The sequence below is a fragment of the Tamandua tetradactyla genome, chromosome 1, assembly GCF_023851605.1.
Source record: "Tamandua tetradactyla isolate mTamTet1 chromosome 1, mTamTet1.pri, whole genome shotgun sequence".
Classification (NCBI taxonomy): Eukaryota; Metazoa; Chordata; class Mammalia; order Pilosa; family Myrmecophagidae; genus Tamandua; species Tamandua tetradactyla.
The window spans coordinates 200,958,679-200,985,346 of record NC_135327.1 but is presented as its reverse complement, the minus strand read 5'-3'; the positions used below and the strand labels follow the sequence as shown (position 1 = coordinate 200,985,346).

Genomic DNA, 26,668 nt, shown 5'->3' with positions numbered 1-26,668 from the left:
CCAGCCCACTTCCGCGACAGACTCAGATACTTGGCTGAGTGGAAAGGAGATATGTTCTCTCCACCGAGATGTTCCAGAAGGGGGCTCACCCCTTGGGGGTCTGGATGTGTGGGGTGACAGCTATCAGCTGTTTTAGGACAGAGTCTGAGAAGCCTACAGGGATCGGGGCCGACTGCAAATGCCGTGTGTTCCTGTCTCCAGCATGTTTTAGGGATCACATTTCCCCTGGACACTCAGGTGATCAATGCTCAGAACACATAAGCCAATTGGAATGTCATCTAAAAGCAAAATGTGATTAGAAAAGTTGTTCCACGATATCATCAAACTCACGCAATGCTACATAGAAAGTGGTATCGGGTTTTTCGCTGTTTCCTTTTGGCCTCGCTCGCTGCACTCGATTTTCAAAGCAAATAATCAAAGGGAGGCTGTCTGTACTTTTGCCACCTGTTTCTGAAATTGTGTACGCATCTGAAGCCAGTGGGAGAAGGAGCAGAAAAAGACTTGCAAAACAGCTGTAATATGTTAAGTTGCATGGGTGAAAAGCATAGGTGTGCTGTTTTTAATTTGCCTAGGTTATGCGTGGAATGAGGGAGAAATTTCCCACAAGTCAGTACATCTCCCACTAGGAAATCAAGGGCCTTCCTTGGACTCATTGCCTCCCAAAGTTACATACAAGTAGACTTTTAAAGACACATCGTTCGGATAATTTAACTAGAAAGATCAGAGGACCAGAATAAATCTCCCTTCCTGGAGCAGGGAAGGGCCTTGAAGGGTGAGCTGTATTCTCTGAGCAGCCCTGCAGTGGATTCCTTTTGCCAGGCAGGACTGGCAAAGGTGTGTGCGTTTGTGCGTGTGGGCATGTGTGTGTGTGTGTGCGTGCACATGTGTGTGAACATACATGCCAGTGTTTAGCCGCTTTAAAAATCAAATGGTGTACAAATAATTTAATAACTTAAAATATGGATTATCTGACCCACTGTCAATGTACCTAGACCAGGAGAAAAGAAGTCGTTCTGTCAAGGATAAAAGGGAGGGGATTAGGAAGACATGAAAGAAGTCATGGGAAAGGAGAGAGGGAAAGTGGGCAGAGGAGAGAAAGACCGATACACATAAATTTGATGGCTATAGAGAAAATGAGCTATTTTTATTGAGGACCTGCTATGTGAGAACTTTGAAATGATTTCTAATCCTTACAACAGCTCTGCAAAATAAATAGCATCCGTATTTTCCCGGTGAGATACGAAGATGCCCAAGGTCCCACATTTAATTAGGTGCCAAGCTGGGATTTGGATGGTGCCAACTCTGGCTTTCAGGGCTTCCTCTCTCTCATACCATCCTTTGATAGTTTCCTCCAGGAGTCTACATTTAGGTACCCCAAGCTTTCCTGGTAGGTTTCATCCCCACATGGATTTAAATTTACCTGGAGAAAATAGGCCACAATTCTCTCTTCACTTCTTCTGTCTTTGGGGATGGATATCCCACCTTGAGGTGATCAAGTGGAAATAACTTTTTCAACTTTGTTAGACACACTTGGCCTGTAAAAGCAATTTGAAAAAGATAATTCTGCTTCATTCATCAGTGTCACCAGGGGAATCTCAAAGTAACAGCTTTAACGCCCTGGTTCCATCCTCCCTTCCTTTGGAGCCGCTGTCCAGCCCAGTGTCCCCTTCGCACGGGAGCTTTCTCTCCCCCTACCGACTGCTGGAGCCCGACTCCCTCTGTGTGCAGGAGAGTGGTCCGTGTTGCTTGGGGGAGGGCTCAGTTTTATACCCTGCCCCCATGCTCTGGAATAGTGTGGTTTGGGGGCGCGTGCAGGGGCAGGCCGGTCAGTTTCCCTGCCTGTGGCTATTTCAAAGCAGCACCATCCCATTGAACTCCTGGACCTTCCTCCTAAACCCGGGAGAGTCTCCGCATTCCTCCCATTTAGGGAATTCCCTTGCTGTTTTAGCAGATTACTCAGCGAAATTCAAAATGTAGGGGGCACTTGCAGAATGAAGTCAGGGCCTAAACTTGAGCCCACGTCCTGTCTGACCATCTTGGAAGGTGGCCAGGAGGTTATGACCGGTGGTGGCAAGGTAGAAGCCTTTCTCTTTTCTTTTTCTGTGAAGCTTGGAGAACATCTGTGCTCAGCTTGGTATTCAGCGAAGAACAAAAGAAGTGCATTGCTGCATACCAGTTGTGAAGGGAGGTTTGGGCAGACGCATCCTGGCTGGCTGGAGGCCCCCAGTGCAAGACACCAGGACACGGTTGGCCAAAGGGGTGACACTCTGTACTTTCCCTCTCTCCTTTCTTCTCTTTTGTTTCTAATTTTTTAAATTGTGCTAACAAACATATGTAACAGTTGTCCATTTTAACCATTTTTAAGTGGCCTTTCTCTTTTAGTTTTGAGCATCTCTGAGGATGGAATGAAATGCTAATCGACATGCTGTATCCTCTAAGATGGGGACTGAAAGGCGAGGAAGTTAATCTCACAGGGTCCTTGAAAGAGCCCCCTTCCTCACTGGGAGGAGTGGGTGCCCCTTCTGAGAATCCAGGTTCTGAACATGGGAGAAGAGCTGGATGAATGAAATGACCCAGTGGGAATAGAAATGTAGAGCAGGAGCTGTGCCTCTGCAGGGCGTATTCCCTCCATGTCTTATTCCCACGGTGTCTATGTGCTGGTGCTGCTGTAGAACTGGTGTCTGTGTGTGTGTGTGTGTGTGTACATTTTCTCTGGGACAGGTTCTCACATGGTCAGAAGATTCAAATGGGGCTAATGTCACATATTCTAACCCTACAGGACTATCAGCAGCCAACCAGGCAGCTCCCCCCAGCTTGCTCTCTTGCCAGTGTGAGTGCAGGGCACGAGGCAGGTATGAGATGAGAGGGCAAGTATCAGTGTGGACCCACCACCTCTACCTGCCCCACAAGCAGCGGGTCGCCATGTGCCTTAAGGATGTGCCTGAATCCCGCCTACTTGCCTATCCCCCCACATGGCCATCCAGTCACTCATCACGGAAGGACCACCAGAGGCCGTTTTCTTGCTCCTCTTCTTGTGCTTCTCTCTATGTCTGGCATGTTTTCCCCTCTACATATTTTCCCATCAGTAGCACTGAAGGTTTTTTAGAGAAATCTGGTAAAACCCTGGGACCATTCAATGGCTCTTCCCACGTATACCCAGATAATGAGGCCCCAGTCAGGTGGCCGAGAAGCCCTGGGTCAGCACCCACTGGGGGCTCAGACACCGCTGGTGTATGTCCCTGTCCAGGGCTGAAGGGATGGGCCCCTGGGGCCACCCACTGCGGGTGAGGAACTTCCCGGAGTTCCCAGCCATCCCTTAACTTCCATCTCTCTTGGCTTTATACCTGGGCCCCACTTTCAGGCTTTCTCTGGCTCTGAGCTGGCCCTGCCTTGAGGCCTTGTCTCTGCTCTATCCTCGCTTGGCTCCAAATACCAAGGAGCAAGGGCTGCCACGCCCCTGTATCTGTGCCAGGACCCCCGGTCCAGGCATGGGCTCGGCCCTCTGCTGAAGGCTGGGATGTGAGCACAGTGGGCAAAGCAGGCCTTCTGGAAGACTTGAGTAGGTCCTGGGTGGGGCACAGGTGGAGGGTGGGAAGGGGACCGGTAGCAGGTGCCGGCTGCCCCATGTCCCTCAGGCTTCAGTGAACTGCAGTTGACTTCCAGCTTCGGGCACCTGCCTCTCTTTACCTGGCAGCTTTCTTCAACTTAGCAGGGAAGGGAATGAACTTCCTCTGGGAGCAGTCCCAGGAAAGGGTTTATAAATGCCCCCTGGTGGGAGTGCTTTAAAGTGTATGTTCTACCTGGGTTTCTAGAGTGTGTCCTTAGAGTTGAGCTCCCTTCACCCTGAGTGGCAGCTGGCTTGATGATGCACCTTTTGTCGGCTGCCCTCCTTCCCTACCCTACTTCCCCATTCCTGAACCTCCCAAGTAAACCAACCTGGGCAAACCCAAACTAAAGCTAAAAGGCCCCAGCTCACCCCAGGCACTCTGTTCCCTCAGAGGGTCTGACATGGTTTCTGAGCCACTGATCATATTGTTTCCTTCTTGGGGTTATGATTTTAGAGGCAAGTTCTAAACCATAAAGGTTTTTCGAGATGGAGAACCTTTGAGCTATCATCATGCTTAAGCCTGGGGACTGGTGGGCAACAAGACCCTCGAATTAGGGGGCCCAATAGGTAAGTTTTCTTTTGGTTCTGATTGAGCAAGGCTTAGCAGACTATTGGGTGCCGGGACCCTCAAAGTCAAACTTCACCTCACCTAGGGCTGACCCTGCTGAGTGGGGTCGAAGAGAGCCAGGAATGGGTCGTGCAGTGCCAGGAGTTATGGAAACATCAGCCTCACTTTTATTATTATTATTTGGAATGGACAGGCTCTGGGAATCGAACCTGGGTCTCCGGCACGGCAGGTGAGAATTCTGCCACTGATCCACTGTTGCACCAAGCCTCACTCATGTTAACTGGCATTGTCCTCAAGATAGTGTAGAAGCCTTCAGTTGCCAATTTTACCTACGAGCCTATAAATACAGAGGTGATGGCAATAGCAGCTATTTAGTATTATGCAATGTGTGTTTACTTCGCATTCACAGAGATTTACTGCCTGGCTCTGTTGTAAATATTCTCCTTATCCAAGGCTGTTGGTGGTGGTCTCATTTCTTTAAAAGAAGAAATTAAATTCACAGGCAGCAAATATTTTGCTTGATGTTGTTTTATGATATGCAGAGAGCTTGTCCTCCCCATTCAAAGATCTCTTTCTTCGGCAGAGCAGCAAGAGAGAGGCTCATCATTGAAGTGAAGTGTTGAGAGGGATGTCACCACGTGATACCTGGGTTGCTAGTGACAGGTGCAAGACCACTCCTGCTGATGAAATCCAATGAGGACGTTCCCACTTGACTCTCCTTCTGTGTTGTTACAAAGCCCATGTCTTTTCAGCAAAATGCAGCCAGTGCTTTAGCACAAAGTTTCCTTTTTTTGTTTGTTTAACAAATTGGATTAATGGCAGTTTTAGTAAAACACAGTTAGCAACATGATGCAACAGAATTTGGAGCCAGTTGTTTTAGATTTATCTTTCAAGCAATTATTTACTCACCTCTCCCCAAAATTATGAAAGCCAGACCTCAGGAAATGAGTGTATAAACAAACTGCTGTTCTGAAGACAGGGCCTCAGAGCCTGGAAGCTGGAGTTTGGGGCTCGTGTTTGCTCTTACATATTGGAATTCTGAACTCTATTCACTGAATACAGGGTCCTAATTCTCTGTGCCTGGTACCTAGTAGGAATCCAATAAGTATTTGCTAAATAGGAGTCAGAAATGAGAATGCCGAATGTGAAGAATTCCTTTGCTTTTGATAGGTGTGAGAAAGATGTCAAGTTCTCTATTAAACTTTAAAAGTTCAAATACAAAAAGTACCACCAACCAATAATAATGATGATGCGACCCATATTTTGTTTACAGTAGCACTTAGTGCCTTTTTGTTAAATTCTTTTAATAACTCTGGTTGGTAAACAGGATCACTCCAATTAGCTTCATTTTAAAATACAGAAAATGAGGCTCAGAGCGTCTAGTGACTTGCTTAGTTATGTGGTATTAGTTTAATTTACTGATAAGTAAATTCAGATCATTCATCCCTGGGAGGTGTGGTGTCCTGGTGTTGTGCAGTGTACGGCCTGTGCAGTTGTGCATGTGTTTGTGAACACAATGAGAGTGGTGAGCTGTGATAATAGACTGCAAGGACGCGGAGAGTGATTCAGTCCATCAATTTTCAGACTACAGGTTGCAACCCATTAGTGGGACATAAAATCAGATTGGTGGGTTTGTTTAAAATATATATAAAATATCAGAGTGTGTCACATACGAAAAGAAAGTAGCTTGCAATGTAAAAATGGGCCATGCTCCAGAAAATTAGAAGTCACAGATAGCAGATGGGTATCCCCAGCATGGGACAGTTGCCTAAAGATATTTCATTAGGGAAGGTTATTAATACCAAAGCAATACCACAATAATTTCCATCGGGCTCCCTATACGGAAACAACTAGAACTTCTTTGAGACCGGCTATTACCACAGTCAGAGCTTTGGGTTTGGTGTTTTACTACATTTGTGGATGAAGAGCAGCGGTCCAGGCCTCCCTGACCCATCTTCACGGCTGCTGGAGCCCGCGGGGGTTGCGCCTCCCTGGTCGTGTGCTCGGGCAGAGTGGCCTGGGGTGACCTGTCCTCCCTTGAGTCATCAGTACTCCAGCCTGAAGTTCAGCCCTAGCTGTGTTGTGTAGAAAAGAGCAGGAATTCTTACCCTGAAGGAATTAGCACTCTACCTATAGACACCAGCAGGAACCAGTGTGAACCTCACATGGCGAAATGTAACTGACAAATTGTGTGGTGTGGACTTTAATTTCCAGGGGGCATCGGTGGGACTGAGGTCATGGCATAAGTGGGATTTATTAGAAATGGCTTTCACTTCCGTTTATCCAGAACTTCTTATATGCTGAAAAGAGTGCTGAGAACTTTTCAGCATTCTCCTTTGATTCTCACAATAGCACCACAAAATTATATATATATATATAATATGTAATATCCCTTGGATTTCATAAATGGAAAGTTTAAAGACCAAGTTAACCAAAAGTTACCCAGTGGTAAAACTGGGATTCTGACTCTAGTCTATATGCTCACATGCCCGTGTTATTAATCACTCTGCCAGGAACTATCTTGGAGGATGCAGAGACTGGGAAAAGAAGAGAGGAGAGTTAGGGAAGCAATGAAACTGTAGGCAGGAAAAAAAGTTTTATAATATGAATACTATTCATTTCATATATGTTGCAGTGAGACATGTTCAGTTTCAAAAAACAAAAACTAAAGGCTTAGACAATAAGAGCATTTATTACCTTTTACAATACAAAGTCTAGACATAGGGTAGTTCTGGGGATGGTTAATTCAGAGGCTCAGTGACATCATGAATGACCTAATTCCTCCCTGTATTCCTTTTCTGTTGTTCTTGGTACATGAGCTCAGCCCTTTCAGCTGGTTCTCCTCATGTTCCCAAAATGGCTACACAGCTCCAGTGTCACATGCCAACAGCAATGTTCAGAGCAGAAAATGGAAAATCTTTGTATTATATTCCTTTTTAATAAGTAGAAGATTTTCCCAGAAGCTCCAGTCCCCAAATACTTCTCCTCACTTCTTATTGTTAAGAATGCTTTACACACCTGATGAAAACAAGATAATTGGCTCAGATTAATTAGGATTCAATCCCTACGACTGAAGAGAAGATGGCGTCTCCTGAACAGTATGACCGTAATCTGGGATCTGTTAGAATGAATGGAGTGGGAAGGTTGGTCCTTTGGTAGATAGCCACCAGATCTCACAAATGGGGAGAGCTCAAATGTTAGTGAGATCAGCCAGCCTGGTGTGGGAGGGGGTTATGAAAAATCAAGTTTGATGGGGACAGGTCTTCATTACTTCCTTGCATTTTCTTGTGTGCAAGAGAAAGGGATGGTATAAGAATGCATTGCAGTGCTGGACACTGTACCTAGGAACCAGGAATTTGGAGAACCACTTTTAAATTGTTTTGTAGAGGCTATTGGTCTGTGGATGCCATCTTAATCAACGTATTAGTTTGGCAACAATTGCGAATAAAATTATGCTCACGGGAACCTGTAAAATGCCATATAAAAAAATCAGAAAGATATTTTCCAGTTATAGAGTACAAGTAAGACTAATCAGCATGTACAGATGACCCCTATATGTATGTATCTCCATTTTTATTAGTCAGGGCTCCCCAGAGAAGCAGAACTGATAGGAGATATATATTTGTATATGTTTGTATATGCAAACATTAAGAGATTAATTATGGGAATTGGCTCATGTGACCATAGGGGCCGGCAAATCTGAATTCCATAGGGAAGGCCACAATTTGGGAACTCAGTGGTGACGCTGAATTCCCCAGGATAATCCCCAAGTTGGAGGGATGTGACAATGCATTTCCCAGGAGAAGCTGGCTGGCTGAAGTAGAGATAAAAGGTCTTCTTTCTGATGGCTGAAATCCTCAGTTCTCCCTTAAAGGCCTCTGACTGATTGGATGAGGAGATGCCTTTCATTGCTTTGTTGGTTGTAGATGCAATCAACTGACTGATTATTTAAATCCACAAAACACCCTCACTGTAACAATCAGCCCAGTGCTCACTTGACCACATAACTGGACACTATCACATGGCCATGTTGACACATGAACTTAACCAACACACTATTCATTGGGGAAAAGACTGGTATATAAAATATTACAATGTTATTGGTAATTTTCTGTAGCTATTAGTGCTGAGTTTCCTTTATTTTTGCTTATCTTAAAAATTTTTTTCTGATAAATGCATTATTATTTGCATAATTCAAAACACAAAGTTTATTTTTATATTTTATTTTTTTATTTTTTATCTTCTAAACAGAAGAACACTATTTTATTGCAGCAATTCCAATTCCAACAAATAACATTGTTCAAAATTTGTCCGATGGAAATTTTCTTTTATATAAAATACTTGGCAAAGATCTTGGGGGCAGAAATGTATTCCTGCAAAGAAGTTAAGCCTACTTATAATTATGACTAAAAGTCACCCCCAGAGAACCTTTTTGTTGCTCAGGTGTGGCCTCTCTTGAAGCCAATTCATCAGGTGAACTCACTGCCCTCCCCCTTTGTGGGACCTGACTCCCAGGGGTGCAAATCTCCCTGGAAATGTGGGACCTGACTCCGGGGGATGAGCCTGGACCTGGCATCAGGAGATGGAAAAAACCTTCTTGACCAAAAAGGAGAAGAGAAATGAAATGAAATAAAGTTCCAGTGGCTGAGAGATTTCAAACAGAGTCAAGAGATCATGTTGGGTATTATTCTTATGCATTATATAGATATCCTTTTTAAGTTTTTAATGGATTAGAATAGCTAGAAGAAAATACCTAAAACTATTGAACTGTATTCCTATAGCCTTGATTCGTGAAGATTGTAAAGCTTTTACAAGGTGACTGTGTGATTGTGAAAACCTTGTGACTGATGCTCCCTTTATCCAGGGTACGGAGAGATGAGTAAAAAAAATAAGAGCAAAAATAAAATAAATAATAGGGGGGATATGGGGCATGGGATGTTTTGGATGTTTTTTCATTTTCACTTTTATTTTTGTTCTTATATCTATTTTTTGAGTAATGAAAATGTTCAAGAATTGGTTGTGGTATTGAATGTACAACTATAGGATGATACTGTGAACCACTGATTGTACACTTTGAATAATTATATGGTATGTGAATATATCTCTATAAAATTGCATTTAAAAAAAGCTGTGAATTAATTTGTTCAGTCTATTAATTTGTTCAATTTCCATTCCTGGTAGTCATATTGAGGCTTTTATTATCATTAGTAACTTGACCCATATTTGATTTTTGCTAGCATGAATTTGCCCTTTAGATTTTTTGAGATTCATAGGAAGCTGGGGGTAGAGAGGAGTAGACTTTCACCTTTGTTTCGAGAACTATTTCTCTTCTTTTTGTGACTATTTGGCGAAGAACCTACTCTTTTAGACAAGGTGACTCCCCACTCCCTTCCAAATCACATATTAATGCATTCGCTTGGCAAGCCTAAATCCCATGTAGAGTCCTTGCTGCAAAGACTTAAAAGTATAGGATTTTGCTCTCCTATCCTTGCAGTATACAGTGGAAAGCGGGAAGATGGATGCTGAGTGCCAATCCTCCATATTCATTAGTCTTCTAGAATAAAACTGTTTTCTTTGAAAGGAAGGAAGGGAGGCTAGATATTGGGTCAGCAGCCAGCTGTTGCTGCCAAAATGGTATATATTGTTTATTCGAGTTTTCATTTATGTTTCTCAGGAAAGCTTTTTCATTTCATTCCAATAGGTTCTGTACTTTGCTTAAGTTTATTCTCATACATTGTATGTTTGGTTAGTATTATGATTGAGTTTATGGGCCTCTGGTCCTTCGGCTGCTCTCCATTTTTGGACAATAGTTCCTCTCTGGTCAAAAGTGATCCCCTTTTGGGCAGGCCATGATGGCTCAGCAGGCAAGAATGCTCGCCTGCCATGCCAGAGGACCCGGGCTCGATTCCCAGTGCCTGCCCATGTAAAAAAAAAAAAAATGATCCCATTTCCCCCCTCCTAAATGGTTCAAACTTTAGCAAAGTGAAGCAAGGAAGAGAAGGGTCTTGCCTGAAATATCTGCTGTGCCCCAGTACTACTGACCTCTCTAGGGGCAGTGGGGATCAAAAGGACTTGGTGACCTCTGGTGGAACAGTAGCGCAGGGCACACAGGGGAAAGAAAGCACTAAATGAATAGCTCCATAAATTATCCTTTCTCATAGGTTGTGTCTGTCCCAGACAATTTGCATGTTGACAGGCCCAACTGCAGGAACCCTTCAAATGTTGAATTTGACCTCAAGGAGTAGGGAATGGAAGGAGAGTTTGCCATGTTTGGTATGTTTTTCAGTGGGAGGAGCCTTCTCAGTGCAGTTTTCACATGTGCTGCTCATCTTACCACTTTTTCTGCTTAAGAACAGCTAGGGTTATCATGCCTCACTCATATGGACTAATATAAAAATTCAGTGAATTAAAGTCGAGAGCATGGGTTGTTAGGTTGGGGCCTATTGTAAAGGGTCCTAGATTGTAAGCTCTTACAGCAGTCACATATATTCAGGAGTTGAAACAGTTAATTCTAAATTCTGAGTTACTGAGTTGTTTGTATATAACCTGGTCTTTCCCAGAAACTTTGGGTATCCATGTGACAGAGTCAGAGCTCTGAAGCTATGAAAGTCAGCATTTCTCCATATAGGAACTGTTTAAAAAATTGAAAAAGTAATCAGACATTGAGTGGAGAGATGAATGAAGCTTATCTGGATAGGACTAAGGTATATAAGAAGACTGGGTAAAGGATGGTATCATCCATATCTTCAGACTTCAACTTCTGTGTGTGACTGAAAGAAGAGATGTTTATTTGGTGCAGAATTTATATTTTGGGTAGTGCATTTCCTAATTTAACTTGTTTGGTCTGTTTAGTTGAACATCGTAAGTCCATGGACTCTTGGAATAAGGTGTGAAATTTTCTTGGTTTGTCCAGGTTAGTGTGATGCCCTGATAAATCCCAAAGTGTTTTGGACAGTGAATAAAGTATTTACAGGGTCTCCTTAGGAGAATGGGGAGAAAAGGGGGAAGATTCAACTTCTTCATTTGGAGAATTTTTGGTACTCTCACAAGCAGTGGGGACAGCCAAATCAATAGACCAAGCGTCTGATCTTGGGGTTTGCCCCCATGAAGCTTATTCCTGCAAAGGATAAACTAAGCCTACTTAAAATTAGGCCCAAGAGTCACCCCAGAGAACTTCTTTTGTTGCTCAGTAATGGCTTCTCTCTCTAAGCCGACATGGCAAGTGAACCCACTGCCCCACACCGTACATGGGACATGACTCCCAGGGGTATAAACCTCCCTGGGAATGTGGGGTAGAAATCCTGGATGAGCTGGGATCCAGCATCAAGGGATTGAGAAAACCTTCTTGACCAAAAGCGGGAAGAGAGAAATGAGAAAAAATAGTGTCAGTGGCTGAGAGATTTCAAATAGAGTCAAGAGGTTATCCTAGAGGTTATTCTTATGCACTGTATAGATATCTTTTCAGTTTATGAGATATTTGAGTGGCTAAAGGGAAGTGCCTGAAACTGTAGAGCTGTGTTCCAGTAACCTTGTTTCTTAAAGATGATTGTATGAAGATATAATGTTTACAATGGGATTGTGTGGTTGTGAAAACCTTGTGTCTTTATCTAGGGTATGGACAGATGAGTAAAAGCTACAGATAAAAAAGTAAACAAATAATAGGGGGAACAAAAGTTAAAATATATTGGGTAGATGGAAATACTAGTGGTCAATGAGAGGGAGGGGTAAGGGGTATGGTATATATGAGTTTTTTCTTTTTTTCTTTTTATTTCTTTTTCTGGAGTGATACAAGGGTTCTAAAACATGATCATGGAGATGAATATGCAACTGTGTGATGATATTGTGAGCCATTGATTGTACACCATGTATGAAATGTTTGTATGTTATGAATGTTTGTGTTTGTATGTTGTTTTATCAATAAAAATATTTTTTAAAAAAAGCAAACAGCCAGGGTCTTGCCCATATTAGCCAGTTTTTTCCCTGAGCTGGCTTAGCCTTTCCTTCCTCAGGCTTGTGCTACTTGCTCTCCTTCCCCACTCCCACCAATCCACCCATCCAAAGAATATCAGCCTCTTCCAGTATTAACCACTCTCAGTTATATCTTCCCATGAAAATAGAAAGGGAATAGACTTGGGCTTCCCTTGCCTCCCTGACATTTGGAAAGGCTGAAGGTTCTGATTCCTGAGACCAGTCTTCATTGCTTAAATAACTGACCCAACCCTTGCTTATTCAATCCCTGCTGAGTCTTCTGCTATGCATTTGAGTTGTCTGGGGTTTCCATGACCTGTGGGACTCTATTGATTTCTTCTTCACTTGAGGTTGTATCCCATACAATTTCCAAACTCCACACCAGCCCACTGCTCCTGCTAGAGAGGGGGCCTCCTCTCTGAGTTGCCTAGGACCTGCCTCCAGGGCTGCCTCAGATACAGGTGCAATTAGTGATCACCACCCTGTTCCCTCTACCTCCTTATCCCCCCTTCCCGGGATGTGATTTGAGTTGAAACAGTGCCTCCTGCAGCCAAAGCTCATCTTTTTTTTTTTAAATTAGCCTGGTATCCTACCGGAAGGCCAGGGTGAAAATACAAATGGCCGGGGGGAGCAAGAACATGCGTGTGTGTGTGCATCGTGTACCTATGCTGCACACACACATCAGTTCACAATCGCCCATCAGAGAGCAGAGAGACAGCACAGGAGCCAGTCAATAAGGTTTGATACAGGCAAGACCCAGAGCTGGGCCAGAGTGAGCAAGCTGATTGGGGAGGCAAAGGGGACATCTCGGGCAATCAAGTAGGGCCCCAGGCACTGGGGCAGGGGAGGCTGAAAGGCAGATTTCTCCTACTTCACGGTTTTGCCTGCACTGGGCCTGCCCCCCAGGGCCACTGCATCAGCAGGATGGACAGTCCTGCCGAGGCCAGGAGGATGGGGTGCTCTTCACAGCAGGGCCAGCAGGGGGACCTTTCCCCCAGGACTTCCCATCGTCCCGCATGGTCACTTCCACAAAGGGTTAACAACCTGCCCGGACCAAAGGAGATCCCAGCCAGTCTCCAAACCCCTCTCTTCCCCAAATCGCGGGGATTAACGGGAGGAGGGAGTGACACAAAATTAAAAGGGAAAGAGATTATTTTTAATCCTCTTGGTGGGCGTTGAAACAATGAAGGGAAAGAGAGCAAAGCTGCTAAAAGTTTGTTCCATTAGATTGAGGCATGAATGACAGACGTTGCCACCAGGAACAGGTAATTACTGACTCTATTTTTCCTCATCTAAATAAGAAAATCATCTTAATCCCATAGATTTTGCTCCTTCAGGTCAAAGGTGCACAGGTTTTTGTTATGCCTGACATTGTGGTCAGGGTGGAATCCAGATTTGGTCTCAACTTTTGCCCCTCAAGGGATTTCAAGCTGGACAGGGAGAACTGTGGAGATCAAGTGATTTTGTTGGTCCTTGAGAACTTCTGTAAATTGGTGTTTGTAAAATGTGACTCTTCTCTTCACTGGCCAGAGCGCTGCTTCTCATTTTCTGGCGACTCTCCCTACCCTGTATCTACTGTTTGATTTTGTAGACAGCTCTCATTCTCTCGCTTGGACATATACTTAAAAATAAAGGGAAGACACGTTAACATTCACTTGCGAGTCTCTTTGAAAATTGGCACGAACTTCCTTGTTTGTCCCCCCCCCTTCCGCTTTGTGTAACTGGGTAGCCAAGGCTGACCATCAGGGCAGTTTCATTTTGTTTGTCAACTAAAAAATGTAAGAGTCTGCATTGCTGAGTGTCTGGTTTTCTCCTTAGGGGTGTGGGTGGGAGGCTGGAGCTAAGAAGCAGGGTATTTGGGCACCCCAAAACTTGTATCTGGGACTTAGTGTGTTTTGAAGATTATTTCAGGCCACTTGGGAAGCCCTGTTTCTGCAGATACCTGTCCGTGGGTGCAGGCAATTTTTAAGTCACCACACATATGTTTTCTCTGTATGGTTTGCTCTTAGTTATTCTGACTGCAATAGAAGATTCTTTAGAGAGGTACTGCTATCTTTATAAGTAAGAAAACTTGAAGGAGTATCTATATGAGATTTTGGGTGTTGTTATTGAGTGACAAAAGAGAAATGAGTGCATTTTGTTTTCCGACTGTAGATGAGGCAGGAGGTATTTGTGTTGATGCATTTTTTCAGATTCGTGAGATGAATTTTGTTTGCAGTGTTTCTCAAGGACTCTAAACTCCCATAGCCAAGAGCAGATAAAGCAGCTATCTGTGGCCACTCTAAAAGATACTCCAGGAGCATGACTGTTTGTTGATTTTTATGATACACAGATGATTTCACAAAAGTGTTGTGGAATTTTAAAATTCAAGTTCTGATTTTCATTTGAGTCTGATTGAAAAATTTTTCCAGCCACATTTTTAGGAGGAGGAAATAGGTAACATAAAATGAAGTAATGGATAATAAGATGTGCTAGTTCCAAAAACATTGAAGACCACTGCGGAAAAAGACAATGACTCAGAGAAAGAAAGAAAAGCTTGTAAGGATGTACATAAATGCAGCAGAATAGATGGAACTTTCCTTGTCATGAATCAACTATTTTTAAAAAAATGTGCTGAATTTTCAGAACTATTTTTTTCTGTGATTTTTTTTCTCTCTAAATTTTAATAGCATTTTTACTTATGGAACATCCTATTATTAAGCAAAATTATGTTTATTATTTTGAACAGGTATTTACCCATAGAATGTTTTATTTGCTTAGATTGACGTTCTGGTCATCAAGTTGATTTGATCCTTACCCTTTAAACACAAAACATGCAAGAGGAGAGAGGATAATTTGCAAGGAGGAGGTAACTGATTCTCTCTGAGGTCCTTTTTAATGTTTTCAGACATTCGTGGTTGATAGTGGTCAGTGGCTCAAGGCTTAGATCTCTAGGAAACTGATAAAGCCAGATGACCCTTTTCTCCATTTCTTAGGTATTACGCTTGTCAGGGTATTTTCCTGGATCTCTACTGTACCAGCTTTCCCTTCAGACTGTCACCCATTCAGCCTGACATTTTTTCTGGGATTTCCCATTTGCTAGCTGCCCAGTGTGAGTGCGTGAAGCTGAAAGCTCTGAGAGCTCCCAAAGGGTCAACGGAGTAGCTCTTAGGAAACAGAAACACAAATGAAGAATTACCCCATCTCGTGCTGGCTGTGTCTCATTCAGCACACCTCCATCTGAGAACCAAAGTGCTGAGTTCCTAAACTGGGGGGGGTGGAGGAGAGGGGAAGAGTAGGCATGATTTAAACAGCTTGATAAAAATCTGAGCTGGCCAGTTAAAGATTTGACAGTGTACTGATAAAAGACTGTAGGCTCAGCAAATCCTTGATCTGAATTTGAGGACCTCTTACATTGTCTAAACATTTTTTTTAAACTTCTAAATATTATCTATGCCTCCTAGATTTGAATATCATGACTGGTCTAAATGATATATTATTATTAAATTAAATTAAATTAAATTCACATAATTTGGTGGGGAAGAAATCCTTGAATTTAGGTTTGTATTAAGCATCAAGGTCTAGTGCCAAATATGGACCCCATTAACTTCAACTTTAAAAATATGCACAGTATTGCATAGTATTGGCATAATATGAACTCAGTTTTTTTCTAAAAAAAAAGAACTCTATCCAGAACTAGAAGTCTATTAACAAATGGAGTAAAGAGGAAATGGTCCCACAGTTTGTAGTGTTGGCTACCATTTTCAGGCCTCTAGCCTAATGATAAAAGGCATATGAATGGAAAAGACTAGAAAGTTTGAGCCTGGGAACAGTTAGAATGGTTCCATACTGGGTTTATAAACCAAGAAAACCAAGACATACTGAACGAAAGGCTCAACATGGAGAAAACTCTGTAGAAGACCAAAGCAGTGGAGACAATCAGATTGGTGAGCAGAGAGTCTTTGGCCCCAGTAGAATTATGGAACAGAATTCTAACTTTGGAACCAGGTTCCATGGAAGTGGTTCCCATCTGGGGTGATTTTACTCCCCAGGAAACACTTTACATTGCCACACTGGGGAGGGTGCTACTGGCATCCACTGGGGAGGCCAGCAGTGCTGCTAAAACTCCTGTGATACATAGGACAGCCCCCACAGCAAAGAATCATCCGATCTAAAATGTCACTGGTGCTGTGAATGTGGAGCCCTGTGCTATGGAAATCAGAAGCTTTCTTCCCTCAGATCTGGAATTCCAGTATCTGGAGAAAGTTGCATCTGTAACTATATTTAAAAAATGATCAAATGGGGGAGTTGTGTTTCTATCTTACGACTGAAAATCTTTGCTACCGCTTTTGGATCCTGAATGTGGTCAGATCCAATTTGGAGAGAACAAAACACAGCAGGACATAAAGGACTTTAGGTGCCTGTGAAACCAGGCCCCATAACTGGTGAGAAACACCTAAATCCAGGGAGCGGTGCAAGAGGGCAATTGTTGAAGAATCAAGCTGTGGCAGAAGATTGGAGGCCCTGGGGCTAAAGCCAACCGAAACAATGTTTTCTAAAAAACATATCAGCCAACAATTATATATCAAAAGGTTTCTTGTAAAAAGTTTTATTTCTGGTTTCTCTTGAAAGATCAGGAGATCCCATCACTCTGGGTCTCTCTTATCCCCTCTGGCAATCCTTGACCAGAACTGAGAAACAGCTGCCTCCATAGTTAGACTCAGCATGTTCACTCCTGTTATCCACGATTTTCACCATTTCCTGTTATCTCCCAGGTTCCGAGGCCAGTATTCATTGCTCATATACAGTTGTTTTTCTTACAGGTGGACAATCTTTCTCCAAAACTAGGTTTCTAACAAAAGAGAAATTTTTAAAGATCAAGATGGCTGCATGTTTAAAAAAAAAAAAAAGGAGAACACCTGATTCTTTGTAGAAGTAAAAAGCCTTAAATTCTTAAAAGTTTGATTCTAAATGCATAATTTCCTTGGTCTGTATTGCCTGGTGTGGGATGGAGGGAATGTAATTCATTTTTTTTGAAGTGCAGACTGCATCTCCCACCACATCCGCTGCTAGGTTTTAACTAACCTTCTCTCTAGTCAGAAGAAACCTAACTTCTGCTTTGGTGAGAGCAGCCACCCCTTTGTTGATTTCCTCCCTGGTATCAATTAATATACAGTGGACAAGGAAAAGTTACTTGTGACCGAACGAGCAGAAGTTGTCTAAACCCAATTGCCCGTGGACTTATTAGTTTGGGACTGGGGACCTGGCACCTCAGCAAGCCTACAAGACCAAATATGAATTTTAAAGCGATTAAAGGAAATGTCAGTGTGGACAAAGCTCCGATGGAGAGATTTAAAAATTTATGTTAAAAGGGTCCTTATTCTGCCCATTGTTAAGTCAAGGAGAAAATAATTATGCTCTCTGGGCCCTTCTCATGCCCTTTTTCCTGAACTTTCTGCAAACATCAGAGGCTAGGGAGGACTCTACAGGCACCTTGGAATTATCCAAGTTTTGGCAGTTAGAAGGGTTCTGTTCTCCCTTCCATAGGAAAATGTAGCATTAAGAGGTCTTCTGCAATATTGTAGAAGGTTCCTGGGTTCCTCTAATAATATCATCTCTCTAGCTGTCCTGAAGTTTCAGGGAAGGAGCCAGAGTTCTTGACAGTGGTGCTTCTGGCAGTGCTAGAGAGACTGGGTTTCGCTGGGCCTCCGTATAGTTCTAAATCAGTCTAACAATGGTGGGCCAGGAGCCCTTGATTAGTTTGGAGGGATCTCCAGGTTGTACACAAATTGGACTGGCGAAATACTCAGATTTCTAATGAGTCTACTTTAGGTTTTCAGTTGCTTCATTAAAAATTTTAAATTACAAAAGCAACACATAATCATTTTAACTTGAGATATATAGAGGGAAAAATTAGTAATCTACCCTCCCCACCCCAACCCAATACATTCCCACCCCACTCAGATAATCAACGCTAAAAGCACATCCTTCCCAGGCTTCCCTTGACTCATTCAAACTCATATAAATATGTATGCATATTTATTAATTTTTGGCTTTTGCCTTTTTTTCAGTTAAAAATAGTAATAAAATCGGGTGGGCCACCATGGTTCAGCAGGCAGAGTTCTCGCCTGCCATGCTGGAGACCTGGGTTTGATTCCTGGTGCCTGCCCAGGCAAAATAATAATAATAATAATAAAATCATGCTATACATGTTCCTCTGAAGAATGCTGAAATGTTTTATAAGTTTAAACATTAAGTTGAAATGCTATTCTCACTTTAAAAAATGCATCATTGATATTCCTCCAGATCAACAGAGATTTGACTCATTTTTAAAATAGCTTCATAGTATATGGATGTGCTCCAGTGAATTAGACAGTTCTCTTGCAGGTAGATATTCAGGTTGTTTCCAGTTTTTTTTTCCCACTACACAGCAATGCTGCAACAAACCTCCTTTATTATATGTCCTGATGTATTGTTAATTTTCTCTCCATGGGACGAAGTCCTCAAAATGTGGGGGTCAAAGGGTGTGTGTATTTTAAATTGAATGAATACACATTGCGTTGCCCAATTACTTTCCCCAAAGATGCAAAATATTATATTCCTACCAGCAATGTATAGAGAGTCTGCTTTCCCCCATGCTTGCCAGCATTGGATAATATCGCTCTTTTAAATTTTGTTAATCTGATAAATTAAACATAGTATTGGCATTATTGTTTTAATTTTCTTTTCACTGACTACTAGCGAGGCTAGGCATATTTTTCTCTATTTCAAGTTGCTTGTTCGTGTCCTTTACTCATTTTCTACCAAGCTGCATATCTTTTATATCATTATTTTTTTGAAAATGAGTTTATATGGACAGGAACACTTTGTTTGACATAAGTGTTACCAAGGTATTTTTCTGGCTGTCATTTGGCTCTGGCTTTGATCCTTTTGCCTTGCAGACATGTCTCTGTCCCCTGGTGGCTCTGGCGTGTGTTTAGGAGGTCTCCTCATCCTTTGTTATACAACAGTCTTCTGAATTTTCTACCTGTAGTTTATGCTTTTTATTTTATGTTTAACTATTTAATCTATATGGAATACATTTTTTGGATATGGTGTGAGGTATGGGTCTAGCTTTTTTGCCCTCCAGGTGAATAGCAAATCACACATGCTAGCGCCATTTATCAAAGATACAATACCCCCACACACACACTCCATTGAATTGAAATGTCGTTTTTATTAACAGATGAATTTGTGGGAATGAATTCAAAATATCAGAAATTCCTTCACATGTTCTGAGCATCAAACATATTTCTGTACCTTTTTAAAAGGACATTTGTTAAATCCTATACTTTATCCTGGTTATTTGTATTCTGTAATACATCTCTATCCATAATTACATTTTTGGGTCTTGTACCTCTACCCCAATACCACATAACACAACACTTTGCTCATAGTGTGTCCTCAATTTCTGCAAAATGAGAGAAGAAATGTTTGATGCATAGCGGTGCCACTTCTCCTGAATTTATTCTTGTTTTATGACAATTTCCACACTTTGATGAAGAACCTAGGAAAGTGATAGAATGTCAAGGGAAAAAAAATTGTTAGTTACCTGTTACCCTATTTGGCATTTAGTTTGACAATGTTATAAGTGTCTTTGACATCAGGTTTTAGCTGATTAAGTCCAGCATAATATAAAAGATGTCTGTGAGACCAGGGTTGGTACTTCATAGGCAAAACACAGACGCTGTTGTTTAGGAAGCCCCATCGTCCAGAATCTGGAGTATGTTTGTAAACAGCAACAAGACCTGCACTTCCCCCCACAACGTGCACACACACACACATGTACGCACACACACACACACACACACAGGTTTAGCTAGTTCTGGCTGGAAGGAACTTGAAAATAGCTAACAGTACCTGTAATATGGGCAGAGACACACTGTTCTGATTAATCAAATATTCTGGTTAAGAGGAAAAACATTGTATTTATCATTCAGATATTCACAAAGATTAAATGTTTTATCTTCCTCAGGGAGAAGAAATGAAACAGAAGATTCAATTCTCCTGAACACATAAAAATAATAATTATCAGAGAGCATAAAGTGGGGGGAGAGAATTAAAGATTATAGTAGCTTAGTACAGAATTAGGGTTAATTAAGCAAACGCTGGCAATGCATGAGTTTCATTTTGTCAGTGCAAACAAAAGATGTGAGCGAATGTCTCTGCATGCTACTACCGTGCTAGATCGCACGTAACTGACCTAATTACTCCCTGGGACCCTGAAGAAGTTAGTAACCCCTTCCTTTGGTCCTTTTTCTCTTGGAGGGGAAATGAATCCACCTACCTGCATGTGTGCCTTTAGGAGAACCCACCTTTGCAGCTCGACCTCTAACCCCGCATTGGGGAATGGGCCATTGGATTCCATTTAATAGCTCTTCATTTATAGAATCATTATAAAATAGAGCTAGATGGTCTCCAAGGCCCTTCTGGCTCTGCCAGTCTCTGATTCTATGAGGATAAGGGAGCTCATGTTCCTGCTTTGCTTTTCTGCGGGGGCACTCCGGCAATGGCGGGTACTGGAGGGGATGGGTGACCAGCCCAGGCTCTGCTGTTGTCCCGTCCCATCTGCAGCCATCCTCTTCTCTGTCAGATGCTGTTCAGCAGCTGCCAGGCAAGGGCTGCCTCTTTGGGGCTGGTGGTTCACACCCCTCTTCCTGATGATTGCACTATGCTCTCTCCTTCCAGATCAATAATAAAGATGTTAAGGAAAACAAACCCTAATATTGACCTTTATGGCCCTTCATGAAATACCACCCCTCACCCCCCACCCCACCCCTCCGCCATCCCTGACCTCCATTTGGGTGCATGTCTGAATGTCATCTATCCTTTGTCTCCGATCTTTGAGTTCAGTCCCAGTACACAAGGCTGTTCTCATCCAAGCTGGTTCAGACCATTTGGCAGGAATAATTTCACAAGCCTGGTATTAGATGCCTCACAAAAAAGTCCAAATACATAATGCATCTAACCTCGGATTTTGTAGTTCCGTCACACTCAAAACAAGCTGTCAAAACTGTCTGGCATGACTTATCCTTAATAAATCCCTAGTCCTGTTAATTGCTCCTTATTCCACTGAATAAGAATTGTTTGAATCTGCAAATCATGTAAAGAATGGTGGGATAATGTGGGTGCATTTAAAGGCCTGCCACTGACAATGGGCACATGGAGGGCAGCTTACTTAGAGGGAGGTTGGATTTAATGTGCTCTGGCTTTCGGTCTGTTTTCAAATCGTTCTTCCAAGAATCTCAGGGAGGAAAGTGGTTCCTTGATTATCCTGGAGAAAGATCACAGAGAGGACAGACTGAGTTCCAAGATGCTACTAACTCTAGAAGCAGGGACTCTGGTGATGTTTCCTCATACCGAGAAGAGCGGGCACATCCCTGGTTCTAAGCGTGACCGATGAGCTGTGAAGAGAAGCCCAGAGAAGTGTGCCCAGCAGTGCACACCTGCAGAGATGACCTCATCTCTTGGGAAGGCTGGATGAAGTCACATGCAATGTGCCACAAACACCGTGGGGGGATTTATTCTCTCTGGTGCCCTGCCCTGTCAAAAATGGCTTGTGTCAGATTATAAACCAGTTTTATGTCTTTGAGCAAGACCCTTAAGCTCTCAGAGGCTTAGTTTCCTCCTTTGCACGATGGGGATGGTAAAGAATGTAGGATGACTTGAGAGCAGAAGTGGAAAACCCCTGGCATGTTGCTGCCATCTTCTGCTGAGGCTTCAGAGGTAGAGCTGGGGTGGGGGATTGGGGGTAGTTTCAGTGCAAGAGAGAGACCCTGGGCAGCGTTTGGGGAGCACAGCAGAGAGAAAATCAAGCCAGCAAGCCTTTACTGAGCGTCCTCTGAGCAGCCAGCTGTTGGGTTCCATGGGTAAAAGCATGGCTTGTCATCTCTGTCAAATTCTGGGTCTCCCACTAAGCTGTGTGATTTTTCTCTGGGCCTTGGTTGCCTTGCTTGGAAAGAAAGTCAGAACACCCCCGCCTCACTGACTGGACCCAACAGGTAGGAAAGAGTTCCCGGGGAAAAGTGGTCTTATCTCCATGGGAGGAAATGTGACTCTCTTCCTCTGTGTGTGTGTGCATGTGTCAGTCCTATCGGGGAGAAAAGCTGCTGGAATTCAGAGAAAGGAAGGTGGAGGAGCCAGGGCTCAGAGAAGCCCCCAAGGCTGAGGGCGATATGCATACCCGCTGGTTGCCAAGGGTGCTGGTGGGCTGGAGACAGGTTGGGGCCACAGGCGCAAATCGCAGAAGAGTTGACCACCTAGAGCAAAGGGACTTGGAGCTAACAAGGGGTCTGCAAACATTTTCTGTAATGGGCTAGAGAGTAAATATTTTAGGCTCTGCAGCCCCTAGACTCTTCTGTAACTCCTCCACCCGGATATGTGGATGGACGTGGCTGTGTTCCACTAAAACCCTGAAATTTGGAGTTCCTCTAATTTTCCTGTCACAGAATACTAGTCTTCTTCTTCTTTTTTTTTTTTTTCCAATCCATTTAAAAATGGAAAATCCAAACTTAGCTCATAGGCTTACAAAATCAGGCAGCAGACCAGGCCCTGGCTGTTCTGTGTGACCCCCACTCTAGAGGAAGGGCTGCTCCCCCAAGGCCACTGTACTCCCACAGTAAATCAGCTCTGCAATCCCAGACCGTAATCTCTGGAGGACAGGGACCACCTTAATTTTGTTCCTTGCTGTTTCCTCATGTCTCCCACGTGCCTACCACGTTGGAGGTGCTAGTAAACAGACAAGTGACAGGATTTCAACATTTCGGTTTGCAGCTTGTACTAGACTCTCTTTCCTCTAGGTGTATTTCCCTGTCCATCTTTGGTCCCCCATGTGTGAATAAATCTTGTCTTGCCCAATTAGATGTATTGCTGTCGTTCGTTCTCATCAGCACCAGACAGAACGTTGGTACCAGTTTAGCAAATTGACTTGGCCCCTGCAATCAGAACCCAGCTGGCCCAGTCCCTGGACAGCTCATCTGTCCAGAGCCAAGGGTTCTCAGACTCGGAATAACTGTTGGATTCAGAGTTTTTCTCTTTGGGGCCTTTAGGAGGAATTTTTCTTACCATATATTTACAAACATAACCCATTTTCCAACGTCTGGGTGTTATTAGCAGAAAGATACTATTTGTTCAGAGGCATAGGGTAATAATGAGGAAGTAGGGATCGTTTATTTTCAAAGAGTGAAAAAATAATTTATTTCAAGTAGAAGAAAATATTTCACATCTGTCTATTTAAAAAAAAAATAAGCAGGGGTATCCTTGTTAACAAATGATGTGAACATTTGGTCCCTATCAAAAATGGGCAAGAAATGCCTTTTGGACATTGAGTGGCTCTTTGTGGTCAACACAATAACGTTCAGACGCTATTGTTACCTCAAAGTGGAGTGAAAGGTAAAAACAATGACCTAAGGTTTCTGAAGAATCTCAATAAAATATGCTACCTTTGTTGTAGCTTTTACTCTTTAGAATAGGGAATACCATTGAAGAAACCCATATTGTGATTTGGTTTATAGTCTTTTTCATTGATGCCCCTTTGTCATCCTGATTAAGAATTCATGTCTTGACCAGATATATGGCATATAAGACTAAACTTATGTAAATACATAAATCAAGAATGTCCTCATTATCCCACATTTAGGAATATATCCAGAGAAAATAATTCATCAGGAGAACAAAAGTCACATGTACAAAAATACTGAGAGCAGAGCTATTTATAATAATAATAATAATAATAATAATAATAAATTGGCAATATCCTCAATGTCCAAAAGTTGAAATTGTGAGATGGGGTATACATTCTCATGGAACTCTCTGCTTCCATTAAATATGAATATGGACACTATGTAATCTCCGAAAAAAATGTCTGTGAGTTAATCCTAATATATGGAAAGGAGAATCATAATATATGATAAGAACTGGAAAGGGTCACAGACAGGAAGTTTGGTTTTTCATAATGCTAAGATTGTGAGTAAATTTTTTCTCCTCATTTTCTAATTCCATTGCTTGAATAAAAAATAATAATTTTAGCTTGTGAGCATGTTGATTATGTTCACCCATGGTGTAAACACAACATCTTTTATTTAATAAGGACAAAGTTGGTAATTTATTGTCTCTTTTTCTCTGCTATAGGTATAGGTTACATTTGGTCTTTATCAGTTGCTTCCATTTTGCCACTCACTCCTTTGTGGTAAAATTGATAGTTTAAAACTGGAGTCCAAGAACTTGTAAGGAAAGCAAAAAAGACGCAGAATGATCATTTTCCTCTATTCCCTAAGGTATGGTGGTCTCTTCAAACATTTCAAGAATTTACTAATGACCTTCCTTTCTCCACCTGAAATTATTACATTTGGTCAGCACACCGTGGTTGATTAAGTTTCGACTGAAATCTCATCCAAAGTTGGTGCTTCTGAGGCAAAGAAACTTCTGAGCCAGGCCGAGATACAACATCCTAAGTAGTGATGTTAAAACCATTATTTAAACTTCTTGCATTTGGTTCTAGAATGACATGAATGTGGTGGATCGGAGAAAACACTTGCCCTTTCTCTTCATGCCATTTCTTACTACAAAATGTTCCAGAAACATCAGGGTCGGGTGCAAAAGGGGTGTGTGGAGACCTGGAGAGTCTAAGCCCAGAATAGCTCTTCCTGCTGCTGAGAAATGTAATACACTCTTAGCAAAGCCAAACTTTGGACACATCTCATCCTCCTGGTGTGTGTTCTGGAGCGAAGGTCAGAAATGCATGAGAGAAAAATGCTGACATGGAGAATGAACTAGACAATTTGAAGAAAATGTTCAGCACTGTAATATGGTAAAAGATCTTGCTCTTAAGACAGCTGCCAAGGAGCTATGCTGAGATTTGCATTCATCATCCTTCCTTTTTCTTCTCTTGATTTTCTTGGAGCAGCAGTGAAAGAGCTCCAGCTTTGAACTCTGTTTCCTTATCATTTAGTGTCTCACTAAACTCACTGCTCATTAAGCTATTGGGAGCATCTGGCTCTCCCAAAGCCCCTGCCTTTGTTTTACTTGGGTCCAAAGACTGAGGCATCTTTTTCAACATTGCACTATGGACAAACCTTTGAGTCAGTGTCTTTCTGGACTAAGTGGCCTTTCCTCTAGTCTCTGCTAATGTACTCTTTCTAGGTAGAACACAAAAGCGTAAAATAAAAGAGTCAATTCCAGAAGCTCTTCACACATCGTTGTCACCATCATTGTCATCCTCCTCCTCCTCATCTTCACCTGGATTTTACACCCGAGCTGCTCACACTTCTTTATGCATGCATATCACCTGGGGATCTTGTTAAAATGCAGATTTTGATTCAGTAGGTGAGGGTTGGACTGAGATTCTGTATTACTAACAAGCTGGCAGGGAAGCCAGTGCTGCCTGTCCACGGTCCACACTTTGAGTACTGACGATCTGGATGCCCATCCTGGCAGCTGTCAGATTTGGGAGAAGAGAAGGGGGATGATGGTGAGAGCTTCACAAGCAAACTTTTCACAGCACACTGGGATGAAGCCTATATGTTCATCTTACTTCATAGACACGGAAAAAGAGTTATCTCCTCCCTCTTACCCATAGATGGAAAGACTACAAAAATCAGTCTATGTTCCTTAAATTTATGTCACTTTGAATGTGTTTAAAATCTAAAACAATTGACACCCATCAGAGACAAAGTAACAACACTTTGCATTTATTTATTGTGTTGCGCTTTTGGAAGGATTTTCCTATCAGTTCTTTGCCTTGGACAGTTGAAGTCACAGATCCAGTGCGAAATCTGATGTCACTAGGGTTGATGTTATTATCCCGGTTTTACAGAAGAGGATGCTGAAAGACTAAGGATGTCCCTATCCCTGGTAGGTTGGTTAAGTGAACCCAGAATTAGAACGTAGGTCTTTGCTGAGGCCAGAAATCTCCATACTCAACCACATTGCCATGAAAATGTAGATGATCAATCAGATCATTAGGCAAATGTACTGATTCAGATCAATCTGTGTCTTTGTATTGTTCAGGATTTTAGGATCTGCCTTGCCAGACATTTGAGTTTTAAACTTACTATCCTTGTGATGGTTGCGCTCTCTAGCAGCCTGCCATCACCTATTCTTTGTAAATCTTCTGTTTGTTGGTCTTGGATGTCAGCTAGCAAGGCTTGAGGGTGGAGGAGTTTGTGGTCTGGGTCCCTACCTGGTTGTTTGATTGAGGGCGTGGTATGCAGCAGCTGCTACCGAAGTTGATTAGGAAATAAACTATCTCAAAGAGTAATAACTGAAGAAGTCTCAGAGCTAGAGGCAGGAATGACAAGTCTACTTGTGTGTGGCGGAGATCTCAGGCCTTGCAGATGCCTGGCATCCTGGGCATGCAGCAATTTCAACCCATCTTCCAGTTCAGCAACGGTTGAAATGCATGCTGTTAGCTCAACTCCAAATGCTTCCATGAGGCCTGTTGAGGTTCTATGAAAGCAAGTCATCAGGGAAGACTCAGAAGGTGCTCCCGAGGGCAAAGGAAGGGGTCA

At 42.6% G+C, this 26,668-nt stretch overlaps 1 protein-coding gene across 3 annotated transcripts in view; it reads left to right on the top strand.

Moving 5' to 3' along the window:
* CNPY1 (canopy FGF signaling regulator 1) overlaps positions 1–26,668 on the top strand; it is a 41,924-nt gene that overhangs the window by 525 nt on the left and 14,731 nt on the right. Inside the window, exon 1 of one of the 3 annotated variants that reach the window (XM_077165245.1) lies at positions 6,993–7,273. The exons of 1 other annotated variant lie outside the window; for it this stretch is intronic. The gene's annotated coding sequence lies outside the window, so the exon portion shown is untranslated. Of the gene's footprint in view, positions 1–6,992; positions 7,319–26,668 lie in introns of those variants that run through there. One more of the 3 variants, XM_077165226.1, reaches the window with a different exon arrangement.